The 21,590-nt window shown below is 38.3% G+C and overlaps 1 protein-coding gene across 1 annotated transcript in view; it reads right to left on the bottom strand.

Moving 5' to 3' along the window:
- ASCC3 (activating signal cointegrator 1 complex subunit 3) overlaps positions 1-21,590 on the bottom strand; it is a 336,030-nt gene that overhangs the window by 225,192 nt on the left and 89,248 nt on the right. The window lies entirely within an intron of this gene.

Here is a 21,590-nt window from a genome sequence, read left to right as displayed (position 1 = left end):
CATGGACCACGGTATGCCAGGCTTCCCTGTCCTTCATTATCTCCCAGAGTTTGCTCAAATTCATGTCCACTGAGTCGGTGACGCTGTCTATCTATCTCATCTCTGCCACCCTCTTCTCCCAGTCTTTCCTAGCTCAGGGTCATTACAATGGTGTATAACTGTGCATATCTGCTCTTCCAATTCAAACTCAAGGGGAGAGTAAGATTCAAGAAACCCTAACACATACCTAGCCACCGCAAGTACGGTGCATTTAGCACCTCTTACCAGATCTATTAGAAATTATACGTGAAAGCAAAAGTAACATTACGTGTGTATGTGTGCACATGTGTGTGTCTTAGTTGCTCAGTCATGTCCGACTCTTTGCAACCCCGTGGACTGTAGCCCATGAGGCTCCTCCGTCCATGGAATTCTCCAAGCAAGAATACTGGAGTGAGTTGCCATTCCCTTTCCAGGTGATCTTTCCAACCCAGGGATTGAACCCGGGTCTCCTACATGGCAGGCAGAACCTGAACCATCAGGGAAACCCCAAGTAACATCATATTCCTAACATTCCAGAAATGTCACCAGAGTTCTTTTGGGCTAGCTTGCCCTTCCAACTCAGTTTTGTTTATAACTCCAGACATCTTTCATGCTCTAAATATTTAAAACCAGACTCTATTCTTGTAAGAAGTTATTTTGTCCTACTACGTTTTCAGGTTCAAAACTGTCTGTGAGGAAAATGTCATTTTGGTATATCACATCCATTTACTCTCCAACCTGTCAGAACTTTGTCCAGAATGTTAAATAGACCAATTCTATTTACATGAGTCAGCCAGAAGTCAAAGCCTCAATGACCACTGTATAGATTTTGTCCACATTATAAGATCTACACAACGTACAGTTCAAGGTATTATACATAAGATGTTCAGAAAATGCATAAGTATAGTATTTTTTTACATTATTGTTTCTTTCACAGTCCAGAATACCAATTTAAATGCAAAATTCTCAAATGTGGGAAAATGTGAAGTATGAAAAAATGAAAGTAAATGATATACCTATCAAGCTCTTTTTCTGCTTGCTTTCCTTCTAAATATGTAATAGGAAATATATAAGAAATGAAAGGGTATACTCCAGAGCACAAGGTGGGAGAGTCTCTAAAGCTTAGATCTGGGCTTTACCAATCAATCAATTGTTCTGATCAAAGATTTTTGATTAAAGATTTTTACCAATTTAACATGCTGAAGATTTCAACCTTATTCAATTTGTACCCTAACACACACCTAAGTCCCAAGCAACTAAACTGAATTTTGTGATATTTAAATAATTTCTTATGAATTGAAATGGAAAATTAGAGAAAGAAAGAGTAAAAATTTTAATTAATATCTTAAGTTTAACCAAATTTGATCAAGATGTCTGAAAAAATAGCTTGTTGCTCAAATATTAAACAGCAAAAAATAAATAAATAAATAAAAGTATTCTCTCACAATAAAAATGGGTATCAGCTGTCCTAAAATACCAGAATTAAAATTAAATTGATACGATACGGAAGAAAGTTGTATTAAATGTCATAAAAGGGCATGGAGAAATGGATAAATTTAAAAATGCCTTCCATCGAGAGGAGAAAATTTCAGCACTCTAAGAATGTCTTGATATTTCTAAAAGAGAAACTTGACATCAAGAAGGAGAGGCTATGTTAGAAAAAATAACTGTTTGTGAGAGTCATTTTGGCACAGAGCAACACTGCACACAAAACCACAACCTAAGGAGGAGCCAAGATGGCGGAGGAGTAGGACGGAGAGACCACTTTCTCTCCTAGAAATTCATCAAAAAAAATAACTGAACGCAGAGCAAACTTCACAAAACAACTTCTGATCGCTAGCTGAGGTCATCAGGCGCCCAGAAAAGCAGCCCATTGTCTTCGAAAGGAGGTAGGACAAAATATAAAAGATAAAAAGCGAAACAAAAGAGCTAAGGACGGAGATCCGTCCGGGGAAGGGACTTAATAGAGGACGTTCCCAGACACCGGAAACCCTCGCACTGGCGGGCCTGGGGGAAGTGTTGGAATCTCAAGAGTTTGAATCTGACTGGGAGGGATACAATAAATAAAACCCACAGATTACGAGCCTAAAAGCAACTCCCAGCAGAAAAGTACCCCAGACGCCCGCATCCGCCACCAGCAAGTGGGGGCGGAACGGAGAGGGGCGGGCGGCATTACTTGGGGCAGGGTCCGGGCCTGAGCGCCCTGAGGACAATCGGAGGGAGCTTCTGTGAGTTGCCAGCTTGAACTGTGGGAGAGCAAAAGAGAGAGAGAAAACTAACCGGCCCGAACACACTGCCGGCCGTTCGCAGAACAAAGGGACCGAGATTCTGGGCGACCGAAGTCCGCCGGGAGGGTCGCGGCGAGACGGAGGGCACGGGCGCCCGACCGGCGCGGGCGGGAACTGGGGCTGGGGACACGGAGGGCAGAGGGCGCGCACGCCCGACTGGCGCCGGCGGGGACTGAGACTCGGACCGCGCAGGGCAGAAGACGCGCCGCACCCGGGGAGAGAGCGCCCGTCAAGCGCCTGGCTGCCTGGGCCGCTCGGGCGGCGTGGGGCCGGAGCGCGGGCCCAGCTTTGTGTGTCGCGCTTTTGTGAATCGCCCAAGGGCTGGAGCCGCGCGCACCGTGGCGCGCGCTTCAGACAGAACAGCCCGGAGCCTGAGCAGCGCAGACCGAGAAAAGAGCGCAAGCCTCTCCCTGGAGCGCCGGCCCCTCCCCGCACAGCCCCTCCCCGCAGCGCGACGGAACCAGCTACCTGAATAAGAATCCGCCTCCGCCCCCTGTGTCAGGGCGGAAATTAGGCGCGGAAGAGAGACCGGCAACAGAACCCAAATAAAGGGAACCGCTTCAGAAGGGACCGGTGCAACAGATTAAAATCCCTGAAGAAACCACGGACTGACTACACCGGAAGGGCCTGTAGATATCGAGAAGTGTAAGCTGGAACGAGGAGCTATCTGAAGCTGAGCCGAACCCACACTGACCGCAACAGCTCCAGAGAAATTCCTAGATATATTTTTTCTTTTTCTTTTCTTTTCTTTTTTTTTTTTTTTTAAGTAAGGAAAAAAAAAATTTTTTTTTTCTTTTTTCTTGGTTCTCTTTTATTTTCCTTTAAAAATTCCTTATTACTCCCCCATTACTCCTTAACTTTCATAGATTTTTACATTTTTTTTTGATTAGGCAAAACAATTTTTTTTTCTCTCTCTTTTTTCTTTTTTTTTCTTTTTCTTCTTTTTCTTCTTTTTTTATGTTCTTTTTTCTTCTTCTCTTCTATTTTCTTTTTCTCTTATTTCTTTTAAAGCCCTCTAGCACTCCTTTTACTGCGCCTTAATTTTCATTTTCAATCCACTATAACCTTACAGAAGAAAGGGAAAAAAAAAAAAAAAAGAAGAGAAGCCCTATTTTTATACCAAACTTCATATATATTTCTAAAATTTCTTTTGTGTGTTTTGGTTTTTGTTTTTAATATAGTATTTTTAAGAGTCTAACCTCTACTCTAGATTTTTAATTTTTGTTTTTCAGTATATGATATAAATTGTGAACATTTAAGAATCCAATATTCAGCTCCCATTTTTATTCACGAATGTGTTGATTATTCTCTCCCAATCTTGACTCTGTTTTCTACCTCAGAACACCTCTATTTCCTCCTTTCCCCTTCTCTTCCCAATCCAATTCTGTGAATCTTTGTGGGTGTCTGGGCTACAGAGAACACTCTGGGATCAGACAACTTCGTAGATCTGTCTCTCTCCTCTTGAGTCCCCCTCTTTCTCCTCCTGCCCATCTCTATCTCCCTCCTCCCTCTCCTCTTCTCCATGTAACTCGGTGAACCTCTCTGGGTATCCCTAACGGGGGAGAAACTTCCCACCATTAACATAGAAGTTTTATTATCAGTGCTGTATAGTTGGAGAAGTCCTGAGACTACAGGAAGAATAAAACTGAAATCCAGAAGCAGGAGACTTAAGCCCAAAACCTGAGAACACCAGAAAACTCCTGACTACATGGATCTTTAAGTAATAAGTGACCGTACAAAAGCCTCCATACCTGCACCGAAACCAACCACCACCCAAGAGCCAATAAGTTTTAGAGCACGACATACCACGCAAATTCTCCAGCAACGCAGGAACATTGCCCTGAACGTCAACATACAGACAGCCCAAGGTCACACCTAACACATAGACCCATCTCAAAACTCATTACTGGGCACTCCATTGCTATCCAAAGAGAAGAAATCAAGATCCGCACACCAGAACACTGACGCAAGCTTCGCTAATCAGGAAACCTTGACAAGCCATTCGTCTAACCCCACCCACTGGGTAAAACCTCCACAATAAAAGGAACCACAGACCTGCAGAAGACAGAAAGCCCACTCCAGACACAGCAATCTAAACAAGATGAAAAGGCAGAGAAATACCCAACAGGTAAAGGAACATGAAAAAAGCCCACCAAGTCAAACAAAAGAGGAGGAGATAGGGAATCTACCTGAAAAAGAATTTAGAATAATGATAATAAAAATGATCCAAAATCTTGAAAGCAAAATGGAGGTACAGATAAATAGCCTGGAGACAAAGATTGAAAAGATGCAAGAAATGTTTAATAAAGATCTAGAAGAAATAAAAAAGAGTCAATTAAAAATGAATAATGCAATGAATGAGATCAAAAACACTCTGGAGGGAACCAAGAGTAGAATAACGGAGACAGAAGATAGGATAAGTGAGGTAGAAGATAAAATGGTGGAAATAAATGAAGCAGAGAGGAAAAAAGAAAAAAGGATCAAAAGAAATGAGGACAACCTCAGGGACCTCTGGGACAATGTGAAACGCCCCAACATTCGAATCATAGGAGTCCCAGAAGAAGAAGACAAAAAGAAAGGCCATGAGAAAATACTCGAGGAGATAATAGCTGAGAACTTCCCTAAAATGGGGAAGGAAATAGCCACCCAAGTCCAAGAAACCCAGAGAGTCCCAAACAGGATAAACCCAAGGCGAAACACCCCAAGACACATATTAATCAAATTAACAAAGATCAAACACAAAGAACAAATACTAAAAGCAGCAAGGGAGAAACAACAAATAACACACAAAGGGATTCCTATAAGGATAACAGCTGATCTATCAATAGAAACCCTCCAGGCCAGAAGGGAATGGCAGGACATACTGAAAGTAATGAAAGAGAATAACCTACAACCTAGATTACTGTACCCAGCAAGGATCTCATTCAGATATGAAGGAGAATTCAAAAGCTTTACAGACAAGCAAAAGCTGAGAGAATTCAGCACCACCAAACCAGCTCTTCAACAAATGCTAAAGGATCTTCTCTAGACAGGAAATGCAGAAAGGTTGTATAAACGTGAACCCAAAACAACAAAGTAAATGACAACGGGACCACACCTATCAATAATTACCTTAAATGTAAATGGGTTGAATGCCCCAACCAAAAGACAAAGATTGGCTGAATGGATACAAAAACAAGACCCCTATATATGCTGTCTACAAGAGACCCACCTCAAAACAAGGGACACATACAGACTGAAAGTGAAGGGCTGGAAAAAAATATTTCACGCAAACGGAGACCAAAAGAAAGCAGGAGTCGCAATACTCATATCAGATAAAATAGACTTCCAAATAAAGGATGTGAAAAGAGACAAAGAAGGACACTACATAATGATCAAAGGATCAATCCAAGAAGAAGATATAACAATTATAAATATATATGCACCCAACATAGGAGCACCGCAATATGTACGGCAAACACTAACGAGTATGAAAGAGGAAATTAATAGTAACACAATAATAGTGGGAGACTTTAATACCCCACTCACAACCATGGATAGATCAACTAAACAGAAAATCAACAAGGAAACACAAACCTTAAATGATACAATGGACCAGCTAGACCTAATTGATATCTATAGGACATTTCACCCCAAAACAATCAACTTCACCTTTTTCTCAAGTGCACACGGAACCTTCTCCAGAATAGATCACATCCTGGGCCATAAATCTGGTCTCGGAAAATTCAAAAAAATTGAAATCATTCCAGTCATCTTTTCTGACCACAGTGCAGTAAGATTAGATCTCAATTACAGGAAAAAAATTGTTAAAAATTCTAACATATGGAGGCTAAATAACACGCTTCTGAATAACCAACAAATCATAGAAGAAATCAAAAAAGAAATCAAAGTATGTATAGAAATAAATGAAAATGAAAACACAACAACCCAAAACCTATGGGACACTGTAAAAGCAGTGCTAAGGGGAAGGTTCATAGCATTACAGGCACACATCAAGAAACAAGAAAAAAGCCAAATAAATAACCTAACTCTACACCTAAAGCAATTAGAGAAGGAAGAAATGAAGAACCCCAGGGTTAGCAGAAGGAAAGAAATCTTAAAAATTAGGGCAGAAATAAATGCGAAAGAAACTAAAGAGACCATAGCAAAAATCAACAAAGCTAAAAGCTGGTTTTTTGAAAAAATAAACAAAATTGACAAACCATTAGCAAGACTCATTAAGAAACAAAGAGAGAAGAACCAAATTAACAAAATAAGAAATGAAAAGGGTGAGATCACAACAGACAACACTGAAATACAAAGGATCATAAGAGACTACTACCAGCAGCTCTATGCCAATAAAATGGACAACTTGGATGAAATGGACAAATTCTTAGAAAAGTATAACTTTCCAAAACTGAACCAGGAAGAAATAGAAGATCTTAACAGAGTCATCACAAGCAAGGAAATCGAAACTGTAATCAGAAATCTTCCAGCAAACAAAAGCCCAGGACCAGATGGCTTCACAGCTGAATTCTACCAAAAATTTAGAGAAGAGCTAACACCTATCTTACTCAAACTCTTCCAGAAAATTGCAGAAGAAGGTAAACTTCCAAACTCATTCTATGAGGCCACCATCACCCTAATTCCAAAACCAGACAAAGATGCCACAAAAAAAGAAAACTACAGGCCAATATCACTGATGAACATAGATGCAAAAATCCTTAACAAAATTCTAGCAAACAGAATCCAACAACATATTAAAAAAATCATACACCATGACCAAGTGGGCTTTATCCCAGGAATGCAAGGATTCTTTAATATCCGCAAATCAATCAACGTAATACACCACATTAACAAATTGAAAGATAAAAACCATATGATTATCTCAATAGATGCAGAGAAAGCCTTTGACAAAATTCAACACTCATTTATGATTAAAACTCTCCAGAAAGCAGGAATAGAAGGAACATACCTCAACATAATAAAAGCTATATATGACAAACCCACAGCAAGCATCACCCTCAATGGTGAAAAATTGAAAGCATTTCCTCTGAAATCAGGAACAAGACAAGGATGCCCACTCTCACCACTACTATTCAACATAGTGTTGGAAGTTTTGGCCACAGCAATCAGAGCAGAAAAAGACATAAAAGGAATCCAGATAGGAAAAGAAGAAGTGAAACTCTCGCTGTTTGCAGATGACATGATCCTCTACATAGAAAACCCTAAAGACTCTTCCAGAAAATTACTAGAGCTAATCAATGAATATAGTAAAGTTGCAGGATATAAAATTAACACACAGAAATCCCTTGCATTCCTATACACTAACAATGAAAAAACAGAAAGAGAAATTAAGGAAACAATACCATTCACCATTGCAACAAAAAGAATAAAATACTTAGGAGTATATCTACCTAAAGAAACAAAAGACCTATACATAGAAAACTATAAAACACTGATGAAAGAAATCAAAGAGGACACAAACAGATGGAGAAACATACCGTGTTCATGGATTGGAAGAATCAATATTGTCAAAATGGCTATTCTACCCAAAGCAATCTATAGATTCAATGCAATCCCTAGCAAGCTACCAACGGTATTTTTCACAGAACTAGAACAAATAATTTCACAATTTGTATGGAAATACAAAAAACCTCGAATAGCCAAAGTAATCTTGAGAAAGAAGAAAGGAACTGGAGGAATCAACCTGCCTGACTTCAGACTCTACTACAAAGCCACAGTCATCAAGACAGTATGGTACTGGCACAAAGACAGAAATATAGATCAATGGAACAGAATAGAAAGCCCAGAGATAAATCCACGAACCTATGGACACCTCATCTTTGACAAAGGAGGCAAGGATATACAATGGAAAAAAGACAGTCTCTTTAACAAGTGGTGCTGGGAAAACTGGTCAACCACTTGTAAAAGAATGAAACTAGAACACTTTCTAACACCATACACAAAAATAAACTCAAAATGGATTAAAGATCTAAATGTAAGACCAGAAACTATAAAACTCCTAGAGGAGAACATAGGCAAAACACTCTCCGACATAAATCACAGCAAGATCTTCTATGACCCACCTCCCAGAATATTGGAAATAAAAGCAAAAATAAACAAATGGGACCTAATGAAAATTAAAAGCTTTTGCACAACAAAGGAAACTATAAGTAAGGTGAAAAGACAGCCCTCAGATTGGGAGAAAATAATAACAAATGAGGAAACAGACAAAGGATTAATCTCAAAAATATACAAGCAACTCCTGAAGCTCAATTCCAGAAAAATAAACGACCCAATCAAAAAATGGGCCAAAGAACTAAACAGACATTTCTCCAAAGAAGACATACAGATGGCTAACAAACACATGAAAAGATGCTCAACATCACTCATCATCAGAGAAATGCAAATCAAAACCACAATGAGGTACCATTACACGCCAGTCAGGATGGCTGCTATCCAAAAGTCTACAAGCAATAAATGCTGGAGAGGGTGTGGAGAAAAGGGAACCCTCTTACACTGTTGGTGGGAATGCAAACTAGTACAGCCACTATGGAAAACAGTGTGGAGATTTCTTAAAAAACTGGAAATAGAACTGCCATATGACCCAGCAATACCACTTCTAGGCATACACACTGAGGAATCCAGATCTGAAAGAGACACGTGCACCCCAATGTTCATCGCAGCACTGTTTATAATAGCCAGGACATGGAAGCAACCCAGATGCCCATCAACAGGTGAATGGATAAGGAAGCTGTGGTACATATACACCATGGAATATTACTCAGCCGTTAAAAAGAATTCATTTGAATCAGTTCTAATGAGATGGATGAAACTGGAGCCCATTATACAGAGTGAAGTAAGCCAGAAAGATAAAGAACATTACAGTATACTAACACATATATACGGAATTTAGATAGATGGTGGCGATAACCCTATATGCAAAACAGAAAAAGAGACACAGAAGTACAGAACAGACTTTTGAACTCTGGGGGAGAACGTGAGGGTGGGATGTTTTGAAAGAACAGCATGTATACTATCTATGGTGAAACGGACCACCAGCCCAGGTGGGATGCATGAATCAGGTGCTCTTGCCTGGTGCACTGGGAGGACCCTGAGGAGTCGGGTGGGGAGGGAGGTGGGAGGGGGGATCGGGATGGGGAATACGTGTAACTATATGGCTGATTCATGTCAATGTATGACAAAACCCACTGAAATGTTGTAAAGTGATTGGCCTCCAACTAATAAAATAATATTTAAAAAAAAAAAAAAAAAAACCACAACCTAATGAAACACGTATCAAACACGAAAACACTCTGCACACAATGCATATAATTTCAAATATTTGATATTAGCTATTAACCTGTACACTACTTGATACAGCAATTTCTGAGTATTCTCAGGAAGACCAGAAGAGTTTATCGTTAGTTTTAGATCATGATTAAATTCCAAATACTCAGCTATGTAGTCACTGTGCTGAAGATGGACATTCCTTTTATAAAGGATTTGAGCAATTTGTTTTTTGCTTCCATGGCCGCGCCATGTGGCATGTAGAATTTTAGTTCCCCAACCAGAGACGGAACCTGTGCCCTCTGCAGCAGAGACGCAGAGTCCTAACCAATGGACCCAGGGCATTCCGAGAGCAAACTGTTTTAAAGATATAAATACACTGCAAGTCACTACTAACAATGCACAGAATTTCCTGGAATATATATATCAACACTAGAAAACTTTAAAAGCATAATTATCCATAAAATATTTGAAGGAGTTGTAAACATTGAAGAGAAAATTTGGTTTAAAACAGACTACCTTTAACATACTCAGGTTTGGTCGATACATTAAATCAAAGACCAGAGCAACACAGAACATTTACCTGAGGCTGATTTCTTAAAACTATCAAAACTATGTTAAAACTAACGTTTCTCACTGGAGCATGACTTCACTAGACCAGTGAATATGTTCACTGGTAGCACTTCTCAAGCAAGTTCTAATAATAATTGCTCTATGAAAGAAGTGATCTATGTTCCATTAAGTTTGAAAAATGCTGAGTTAAATAAGTTATGTTCACTTCAAGGCATCTTAGTTTTTCTTATACACGTAGGATTATCAGTCTCTTATAGGGATCAGATCATCTGAATATCTGACCATGGTTTGCAAGTCACTACCAACAATGAACAGAACTTTCATTCTGTTCTGGCATTCACTCAGCAGCTGCCCAAAATACTATACTGCCACACATATATTGGGACAATCTGTTATGGAGTATAATAAAAGTTAAAATTTTTAGTTATTTCTCTCATTTTCATTTTTGTTCCCTGCATGTGTGCTAAGTCACTTCAGTTGTGTCCAACCCTTTGTGACCCTATGAACTGGGGCCCGCCAGGCTCCTCTGTCCGTGGGATTCTCCAGGCAAGAACACTGGCATAGGTTGCGGGAGAAATATCAATAACCTCAGATATGCAGATGACACCACCCTTATGGCTGAAAGTGAAGAAGAACCAAAGAGCCTCTCGATGAAAGTGAAAGAGGAGAGTGAAAAAGTTGGCTTAAAGTTCAACATTCAGGAAACTAAGATCATGGCATCCAGTCCCATCACTTCATGGCAAATAGATGGAAAAACAGTGGAAACAGTGGCAGACTTTATTTTGGGGGGTTCCAAAAATCACTGCAGATGGTGATTGCAGCCATGAAATTAAAAGACACTTACTCCTTGGAAGAAAAGTTATGACCAACCTAGACAGTATACTAAAAAGCAGAGATATTACTTTGTCAACAAAGGTCTGTCTAGCCAAGGCTATTGTTTTTCCAGTGGTCATGTATGGATGTAAGAGTTGGACTATAAAGAAAGCTGAGCACTGAAAAATTGATGCATTTGAACTGTGGTGTTAGAGAAGACTCTTGAGAGTCCCTTCGACTGCAAGGAGATCCAACCAGTCAATCCTAGGGGAGATAAGTCCTGGGTTTTCACTGGAAGGACTGATGCTGAAGCTGAAATTCCACTACTTTGGCCACCTGATGCAAAGAGTTGACTCACTGGAAAAGACCCTGATGCTGGGAGGGATTGGGGGCAGGAGGAGAAGGGGACAACAGAGGATGAGATGGACTCATCACTGACTCAATGGACATCAGTTTGGGTAGGCTCTGGGAGTTGGTGATGGTCAGGGAGGCCTGGTGTGCTGCAGTTCATGGGGTCACAAAGAGTCGGACACAACTGAGTGACTGAACTGAACTGATGAAGGTGAAAGAGCAGAGTAAAAAAGTTGGCTTAAAACTAAACATTCAAAAAACTAAGATAATGGCATCCAGTCCCATTATTTCATGGCAAATAGATGAAGAGACAATGAAAACAGTGACAGACTTTATTTTCTTAGCCTCCAAAAATCACTGCAGATGGTAACTGCAGCCATGAAATTACAAGATGCTTGATTGCTTGATCCTTGGAAGAAAAGCTATGACCAACCTAGACAGCATATTAAAAAGCAGAGACATTACTTTGCTTACAAAGTCAAGGCTATAGTTTTTTCTGTAAGTCATGTATGGATGTGAGAGCTGAACAATAAAAAAGGCTGAGCACCAAAGAATTGATGCCTTTGAACTTCGAAAAAGACTCTTGAGAGTACCTTAGATAGCAAGGAGATCAAACCAGTCAATCCTAAAGGAAATGAGTCCTGAATATTCACTGGAAGGACTGATGCTGAAGCTGAAACTCCAATACTTTGGCCACCTGATGCGAGGAACTGACTCATTGGAAAAGACCCTGATGCTGGGAAAGAATGAAGGCAGGAGGAGAAGGGGACAACAGAGGATGGTTGGATGGCATCACTGACTCAATGGACATGAGTTTGAGCAAACTCCAGGAGATGAAGTACAGAGAAGCCTGGCGTGCAGTAGTTCACAGGGTTGCAAAGAGTCGGACACAACTGAGCAACTGAACAACAACAACAAGAAGCAATAATAAGTCAAACAAAGAATTACTGAAATCACAAAGTTGGTAAGTTCCCAGTTTTAGCTTTAGCATAAAACCCTCATACTAACTACTGAACACTGAAAAAGTGTGCAGCAAAATCTACCTTTAGCACATACAAAACCTCAGGGTAGCTTGCAGCACAATTAGTGTCTGTCCCCAGGCACTGAACATCTTCATGACACCTGATGCCCACAGAGGCAATCCACAGAGAGCTCTTCTCTCTGATCTTCTATGCAGACCAACCAGACCCGATTTATCACTGCAGATGATGACTGCAGCCATGAAATTAAAAGATGCTTGCTCCTTAGAACCAAAGTTATGACCAACCTAGATAGCATATTAAAAAGCAGAGACATTACTTTGCCAACAAAAGTCCATCTAGTCAAGGCTATGGTTTTTCCAGTGTTCATGCATGGATATGAGAGTTGGACTGTGAAGAAAGCTAGCGCTGAAAAATTGATGCTTTTGAACTGTGGTGTTGGAGAAAACTCTTGAGAGTCCCTTGGACTGCAAGGAGATCCAACCAGTCAATCCTAGGGGAGATCAGTCCTGGGTGTTCATTGGAAGGACTGATGCTGAAGCTGAAACTCCACTACTTTGGCGACCTGATGCGAAGAGTTGACTCATTGGAAAAGACCCTGATGCTGGGAAAGATTGAAGGCAAGAGGAGAAGGGGGCGACAGAGGATGAGATGGCTGGATGGCATCACCGCCTTGATGGACATGAGTTTGAGTAACTCCGGGAGTTGGTGATGGACAGGGAGGCCTGGCGTGCTGCGATTCATGGGGTCGCAAAGAGTCGGACACGACTGAGCAACTGAACTGAACTGAACTGAAGACAATTTAATAAACGGATACTTTTCAAACCGCTAAATAGGCACAACAAATGAACCCTCCAGAAGATGTAGGATTAAGACACTTTTCAAGATACAAGTTCATGATTCAGTAAATAGCTACTTAATGATGATTTTACATATACCTCAAATGTTTCCCTTAAGACATCAGCCCTGTTATGACTCAAATCTAGGATTCTTTTGCAAAACATTTTACATTTTCTGTCTAAAAGTACTAGGTCAAATGATAATTTTATAAAATGATCTGGTTAATTCAATTAGAAGAGTAATTTATTTTTATTATAAATAGAGTATGTATGAATTCCTTAGATGTGAAGTTACTGAAAGTAAATTTTTTGAATTACGTCTAAATAGAAGATGGAAGAGCACACAAAAGAAAATATTTTATGTCCTAGATGTCATCAGGAGATTTAAGATTCGTATATTTAAAGAATCCTGGGTTTTGTTTTTTTTTTTCTGAATAAGACACAAAGTTAATTTATCAAGAATTTCCCCCTTAAAATAAGGTCTGTAATTGTTATTAATCAAAGAAACACCGGTAGTTTAAAACTTGCTCTGAGTCATTGTTTATGTTCAATTAGCTAAACTTAAAATGACAAATGATGTTTCCAAATGTCATAATAGTTAAATCTCTTTCTCACAAGCAAAAAATACAGCCAGAATGATTTTGAACTCTAAACATTATACTACTTTTACTTTTCTGTTTTATGATATTTTTTATTCTCAGAGATAAAAATATTGTTCTGTTTTCAACTTTTAATTCAGTAATTCTGCAAAATATATGGAAGCTCCAGACTTCCAATTAAAAAAAAATCAACTTGTTTAGTAGCTCCTCACATATACCTTAGTCATTATTCTGTGATCATTTTAATTGTCTGTTGTCCATTACCATAAGAACAGTGAATTTTGTAAATTTCACTCAATAAAGCAGAATAAACTGATGTAAATTCCCCCCTTCAGTTCAAAGACACTTAAGAGGAACTACTTACAGCAACACAAAATACATACACTAAGCTAAAGAAATCAGGGTTAAGGTTGGGCTACTCTCAAAGTTATTGAGACCAAGCTGCTGTAATTTATAGATTCTATCACCATCAACAGAGACAACTGATCAAGTCTTCCTGTTAATCAGGGGTAAAGAATCTGCCTGTAATGCAGGAGACGTGGGTTCAATCCTTGGGTCAGGAAGATTCCCTGGAGAAGGAAATGGCAACCCATTCCAATATTCTTGCTGGGAAATCCAAAGGACATAGGAGCCTGACAGGCTATGGTCCACGGGGTCACAAAAGAGTCAGACATGACTTAGTGACTAAGCAACAGAAACATAGATAGTCAAAGATATTTAAGACAAGCTGTTAGCATTCATAAGAGCATATAGCAGGACGGTGGGATGTAATATAAAACATACAAAAATCAATACTGTTCTTAAAACTCCAATGGTACCTATTTTACATAAGTGAAATTTTAAAAGACAGCAAAAGATAATACAAGATCCCCTGAAATAAATCTTAAAAGAGATGTATTAATAGAAGACCCACAACAAAAATTACAAAACATTTTGAAGGGCAAAAAGGACCTAAAAAGTGGAAAATATATAATACTCATGGATGGAGAGATGACTTGATAAACATGTCAGTTCTCCCCCAAAGTACTCCATAAATTCAATGCAGTTTTTACAAAATCACAACAGATCCTTTCAGAGTCTGACTTCAAAATGAAAATGGTCAAATAAAGGTTGAAGAACATCTAAAGCTATTCTGAAAAATAAGAATAAAATAAAGAAGTGGAATTTGCTTATATTCAAGACTTACTCTAAAATAACAGTAACTAAAAGAGCATAGGCCTAAGACCAGGCTAGAGATACACAACATGAATGCAACAACAGAAAATTCAGTCATAGCCACAACAGTAGAATTTTGAATATCATAAAGATGGCATTTCAAATTTACCAGGAAAATTTATAAAGAAGGTGATGATGAAATAGTTGGCTTTTGTTAGGTTTAAAAAAAAAAGAAAATTAGAACCCTGCCCTCACAGAAATAGCAAGTAAAATTCAGAGATTCAAGACTTAAATGTGAAAAACAAGTTTGAACTCTACTAGAAGAAAAATATAGGAGAAAGATCTCATAAACTTGGGTTAAAGTATAGGCATTCCTCATTTTCCTGCCTTTCACTCGCTGTGCATTGCAGATACTGTGCTTTTTTTTTTTTACAAATGGTGAAGGTTTGTGGCAACACTGCGCTGTCAGATGATAGCTAGCATTTTTTAGCATTACTAATTTTAAAATTAGGACATTACATTATTTTTTAAGACACAGAACTATTGAACATGTAATCATCTACAGTACAGTATAAATAACTTTTACATAAACTGGGAAACCAAAAAACTCATGACTTGCTTTATTGCAATATTTGTTTTATTGCAGTCATCTGGAACCCAACTGGCACTATCTCCAAAGTATGGATGTAGTATTTCCAAGAAAATCAAACAAACTTCTTGTGATTTTAAGTCTGGCTGGATAAGATTAGATACATTTTAGATGTATCTACAATGATCTATTACAATTAGATACATTAGATACATTAGATACATTTCATCTCATCAATTATTTATTACACTTATAATTTATTTTAATTATAAAATACATGAAACAGACATCAGAAGACTCTAAAATTTGGAAAGAAGTGAAGAGGGATCTCAGGATTCAACAAATAACATGGCAGTGAGTTCCCTGGGGTTTCTTTCTTTGGCCTCTATATATCCTAACCAGTTGCTGAAGAAGCTCAAAATGAGATAGCAAAAAGGGTGCAGAACCCACTCCCAAAACAAAATAAAACACCCAAGCTCCAAAGATACTTTCAGATACTTTCTCTAAACAAAGTACTGATGCAGGGCAGCCCTGATGAACAGAAACTTTTTGATAACACCAGAGTTAGTGCCAGGAGGGGAGAACCCTTTTCTAAAATTTCTGACCAGCATTTTCACTGAGATTCAAAAGAATACTGCATCTCTAACATTATGAAAGAATGCAGAAGGGATAATCTGGATTGAAAAAATAATGTAAGAAAAAGTGTGACTGCTCCATGGAACCACTGAAAAGCAAAATGAATATTATAAAACAGCAATGTATCTTGATAAAGCATACATTTAGGGGGAGAAGCATACATTTGAAATTAATGGTAGGTATAGAATAATGAAAAATAAGTTCTGAAAAGTGGATTGATGTTTTCACTGATGACAACCTTACTAAACTGTTTAAAGTTGCTCTTCAGTTGAACAACAAAGAGGTGTCTGTTCCCTACACAGACTATTTCTCATGATTAATAAATCTTAGAACTATACAATTCTCTCTTGTAAAAGGAAATTTTATATCAAATCTCAATAAAATCATAACTGCTGCTTGACCTGACAATCCCTAGTGAACCACAAAACAGATTACATCTCGCATTATATTTAATTTATACAAGATTCTTAACAAGCTAGGTAGTTGCGGTTAATTCAATAAGCAATAAAGAGCCAATGAAAGTTTATGAGCAAGGAAATATTACGATCAGAACAGCATGACAGTGAGCTTGCAAAATGAGATCAATTTGCCTTCCCATACTAAAGTAAAATAAAATAAACAAATGACATTGAAAACATATTTTTAAAATGACAGGGAAAATTTAAGGTTATATATAATTGTGTAAATTATCAGGAAACTTACTTACCAAAAGAAATATACAATGGGAATCATTAAAAAACTATTAAATATTCTAAAAGTGGAAAAGTAAGGAAAGCAGGAAATTAAAAATTCAAAACAAGCTGAGTGTGTCTGTACCCCCACATGCCCTGCAATACTCCTGTTCTGTTCTCTCTACAGCCCAATTCAGAAGGCAGTGCAGAATATTAATCTGTAAAAATGTGAGGATACACAGAAAGACAGGGTGGAAGAGGTTAATCACTATATAGTTTCAGGTCTACAAAAATTACTGTCACAGATAGTAGGGGTATGAAAAGATAGGAGGAGGATGAAAAGCAAGCATAAAATAGGAAGCCACTGATAAACTATTACTGTGGCCAAGCACATGGTTCCTGCCCTTACAGAGTTAACAAACATTGCCAAAAAATACAGAGCAGATCTAGGGAAGGACGGAGATGAGCAAACGAGAGACAGAGATGGCAAAATCTTCTGAAAATATAATACATACATTGAGATAGATTTTTGACAACTTTCGCTTTCTGTATGTATGAAATGAAGACACGACTCAATAAGGTTACTGTAGTGACTTAGTGAGAATGTATATATGCACTACTATAGTGATTGGTCCATAATTTGAATTCAAATGTTATATCTCTTTCCTTAAACATTCTTTCATTAGCATCAGTAATGCAATGAATAAGGCACAATAGCAATCAAAATTTTATTTGAGAGTGGTCCAAATTTCTAAGACAAGATCCAAAAGCATGGACTTGGTGGACTAGGTTTTATTTTATAAATATGCATGAATGATGCTATAGGATTCAGGCAAGAGGCAATAAGGTACTTAGAGAATTCAAACTGAGCTTTTTAGAATGGGTAAGATTCGGACAAATGTCAATGGATAAAGGAAGATATGAAAAAGAGAAAATGCAAGATGAAACTTACTAACCAGAAAATTCACCTGAGAAAATGTTGAGTAAGGTGATTTTGGAAAAAGCAAAAACGGTCAGGCTGAAGTCTGTATTAGAAAATCACTAAAAAGGCTGGACATTAGGCTGGATGTAGATTATGAAGAGGATCCAATGTAATAAACAAGGAGCTTTCTCCTAAATTAGTGATTCTTAAAACATTTTGCCTTTGGGACTCCATTGCACTCTTAAAAATTACTGAGGCTCCAAAAACCTTTTTTTTTTTTCTGGGTTAAATCTATCAATATTTCTTATATTATAAATTGAAACTAAGAGATCTTTACAACACAAGAATACAAAGTACTCATTCCATTAACTGTCATTGATGATGAAAATCACACGTTATGTAGCCTCTGGAAAACTAAACTGTATTCTTGTGAGATAATGAGAGTAAAAGAAAATGTCATAATATTGTTACAAAAATGCATTTTAACCTCTCTAATCCCCTGAGGAGTGTCAGCAAATTCTGGGTGTTTCCATATCCATTTCGAGACTGGCCTTTCTATAGCAATGAGAATGACCAAATCAATGCAGGGAACTGTATTTTGTTTTCTTCAGCAAGGAGAGATATCTCAGGGATCAGTGCAAAGAAATAGGGGAGAACAATACAATGGGAAAGAGTACAAATCTCTTCAAGAAAATCTGACATACCAAGGGAACATTCATGCAAAGATGGGCTCAATAAAGGACAGAAATGGTAGGGACCTAACAGAAGCAGAAGATATTAAGAGGCAGCAAAGAAGAACTGTACAAAAAAGATCTTCACGACCCAGATAAGCACGATGGGGTCATCACTCGCTTAGAGCCAGACATCCTGGAATGCAAAGTCAAGCGGGCCTTAGGAAGCATCACTACGAACAAAGCTAGTGGAGGTGAAGGCATTCCAGTTGAGCTATTTCAAATTCTGAGAGATGAAGCTGTGAAAGTGCTGCATTCAATATGCCAGCAAATATGGAAAACTCAGCAGTGGCCACAGGACTGGAAAAGGTCAGTTTTCATTCCAATCCCAAAGGCAATGCCAAAGAATGCTCAGACTACCGTACAATTGCACTCATCTCACACGCTAGTAAAGTAATGCTCAAAATTCTCCAAGCCAGGCTTCAGCAATACGTGAACTGTGAACTTCCAGATGTTCAAACTGGTTTTAGAAAAGGCAGAGGAATCAGAAATCAAATTGCCAACATCCACTGGATCATCAAAAAAGCAAGAGAGTCCCAGAAAAACATCTATTTCTGCTTTACTGACTATGCCAAAGCCTTTGACTGTGTGGATCACAATAAACTGTGGAAAATTCTGAAAGAGATGGGAATCCCAGACCACCTGACCTGCCTCCTGAGAAACCTGTATGCAGGTCAGGAAGCAACAGTTAGAACTGGACATGGAACAACAGACTGGTTCCAAATAGGAAAAGGAAGTGAAAGAGGAGAGTGAACAAGTTGGCTAAAGTGCAACATTCAGAAAATTAAGATCATGGCATCCGGTCCCATCACTTCATGGCAGATAGATGGGGAAACAGATGGAGGCCTGGCATGCTGCGGTTCATGGGGTCGCAAAGAGTCGGGCATGACTGAGTGACTGAACTGAACCGCAGTGAAGACTAGAGCAGAAAGATAAAGGAAAAGCCCGAGATTTGGCATAGCAGTGAATGAGATATGATTACCACAGCCAAACAACATTTACAGAAAATTTCATAAGTCTAGAATTGCAAGTAGAATTGCAAGGAACAAACTGACTTATTTTCTTCCTTAATTTCATTGTACCACTTTCCCCTTGAGTGGTCACACCATACCCTCGTTTTACTGATCTTCTTTCAAATACTACCAAGTTCCTTCGGTATCCTGGTGGTTTAAATCACCAATAAATTGTGTTAGGCAAAAGTGACATATTTTAGCAGAAACTTATCACAGACTTTGAAATTTGAAAACTTGGAATCCAGTTCTTTCTACATGATTTACTAGAAATGGGACCCCAGGCAAGAACTGTTACCTCAGTAAGCCTCATTCTCCTCAGTAGAACTGCAGTGTTACATCTGCACTGAGTGATAGGTTATGAAACAATGATACTGAAGAAAAATAATTATGCTAAATAAAACGATGCCTAAAGTAAAATAAAAATTATGCATATTTTATAGGTGATAACATTAACATTCTTCTGGTAGAAAACATGGGGGGAAAAAATCTTCCATAATCCTACAACCAGACATAACTACTATTAATATAATTATTCCTCCTGATAGTGTTTTGGTTGTTATATAGAACAGATAATTATATTAACATAAAGAGTTGTTTTTGTATTTTTTTTTTTACTTTAATTTCTAAGGTCATTACAAATTCCCAGAAAACATAACTTTAAGGAATATTTTACTTCATCAAGTGAAGTATCATACTGCTCAACTAGTCTTCTAGTCATAGATATTTAACTTCTTCTAAATCTTTGCTAAATATTTTTTAAAATACTACAGAACACTGTTGTTGTTTAGTCACTAAGTCATGTCTGACTCTTTTGCAACCCCGTGGTTGCAGCCTGCCAGCCTGCCAGGCTCTTCTGCACATGGGATTTCCCAGGCAAGAATACTGGAGAGGGTTGCCATTTCCTTCTCCAGGAGATCTTTCCGACCCAGGGACCAAACCTGCATCTCCTGCATTGGCAGGTGGATTCGCTACCACTGAGCCACCAGGAAAGCCCCTATATGAACATGCCTGTATATAAACATTAAGATTTGATTTTTTTGACTCTCTATGAAAAAAGAAGAGTGCCGACAAAAAGTAAAAATAACAACTTGCAAAACTGACCAAAATGATTATTACAATGCACTATATCCTTATCAAGTCCAAAATACATTCAACTGGAACTTGATTTTTCTATCTTTGCTACATGTTTCACTGTACCCAGTATTCCCATTGTTGGGTTGGATTGTTGCACCCCAAAATGTACATCTACCCAGAAGTTAACCTTATTTAGAAAAAGTATCTCTGTGGACATGCTGAAGGTAAGGACCTTCAGATAAGATCATGTGTATTAGGGTAGGTCCTAAAGAGTGTTCTTAGAAAAGTAGGAGGAAAGATATGCAGGAGAAGCGTCCATGTGACGATGGAGGCAGAGACTGGAGTGATGTGTGTACAGGCCGCACAACGCCAAGGACAGCCAGCAGCCACCAAAAACTAGGAGACAGTCGTTAAGAGGATACTGTACCAGAGCCTGCAGAAGCAACTAAGTTCCACTGTCACCCTGCTTTCAGACTTCTGACCTCCAAAACTGTGAGAGAAGAAGTTTCTGGTATTTTAAGCCACAAAGCTTGTGATAATTTGTTATGGCAGCCTGAGGGCCTGAAGATAATCTCCAATCACATTTTAAATCAATGCCTAATCGCTGTTTCAAAAGCCTCATCATCTATTTTCCACTAAATTTCCCTGAATTCTCCCATTAATATTTGGTTACATATCATTTTTTTAAAGCACTATGAACATCACCTTACTTACATGTTGCATCCATTAATGATAATCTAGTTGCAGTTCTAATATAGTTTTTGTTTACTTAGTCATAATATAAGTTCCTCGCAGGCAGAGATTGTATCTTAGATGCCTTAGCTGTCATACATTTCACTTAATACAGTGCTATATACAGTGTATGATTTAATGGTATCTTATTTGCTAAAAAAAAGGATGACTAAAAACTTTTTTATGTACATTAAGTCATCTTCATGGGATAGTTCAGAATGATTATAGGATCATTTAAAGGTCAATATATTTTCTTGCTCTTAAAACTGAAGCCTGGTCTTATCTACATCCTCACTGCCTATTGTTTTAAAAGATCAATATCTACTGTCAATGA

Source organism: Muntiacus reevesi, chromosome 19, assembly GCF_963930625.1.
Source record: "Muntiacus reevesi chromosome 19, mMunRee1.1, whole genome shotgun sequence".
In the NCBI taxonomy this organism is placed as follows: domain Eukaryota; kingdom Metazoa; phylum Chordata; class Mammalia; order Artiodactyla; family Cervidae; genus Muntiacus; species Muntiacus reevesi.
This window is presented reverse-complemented; position numbering and strand designations above follow the sequence as displayed.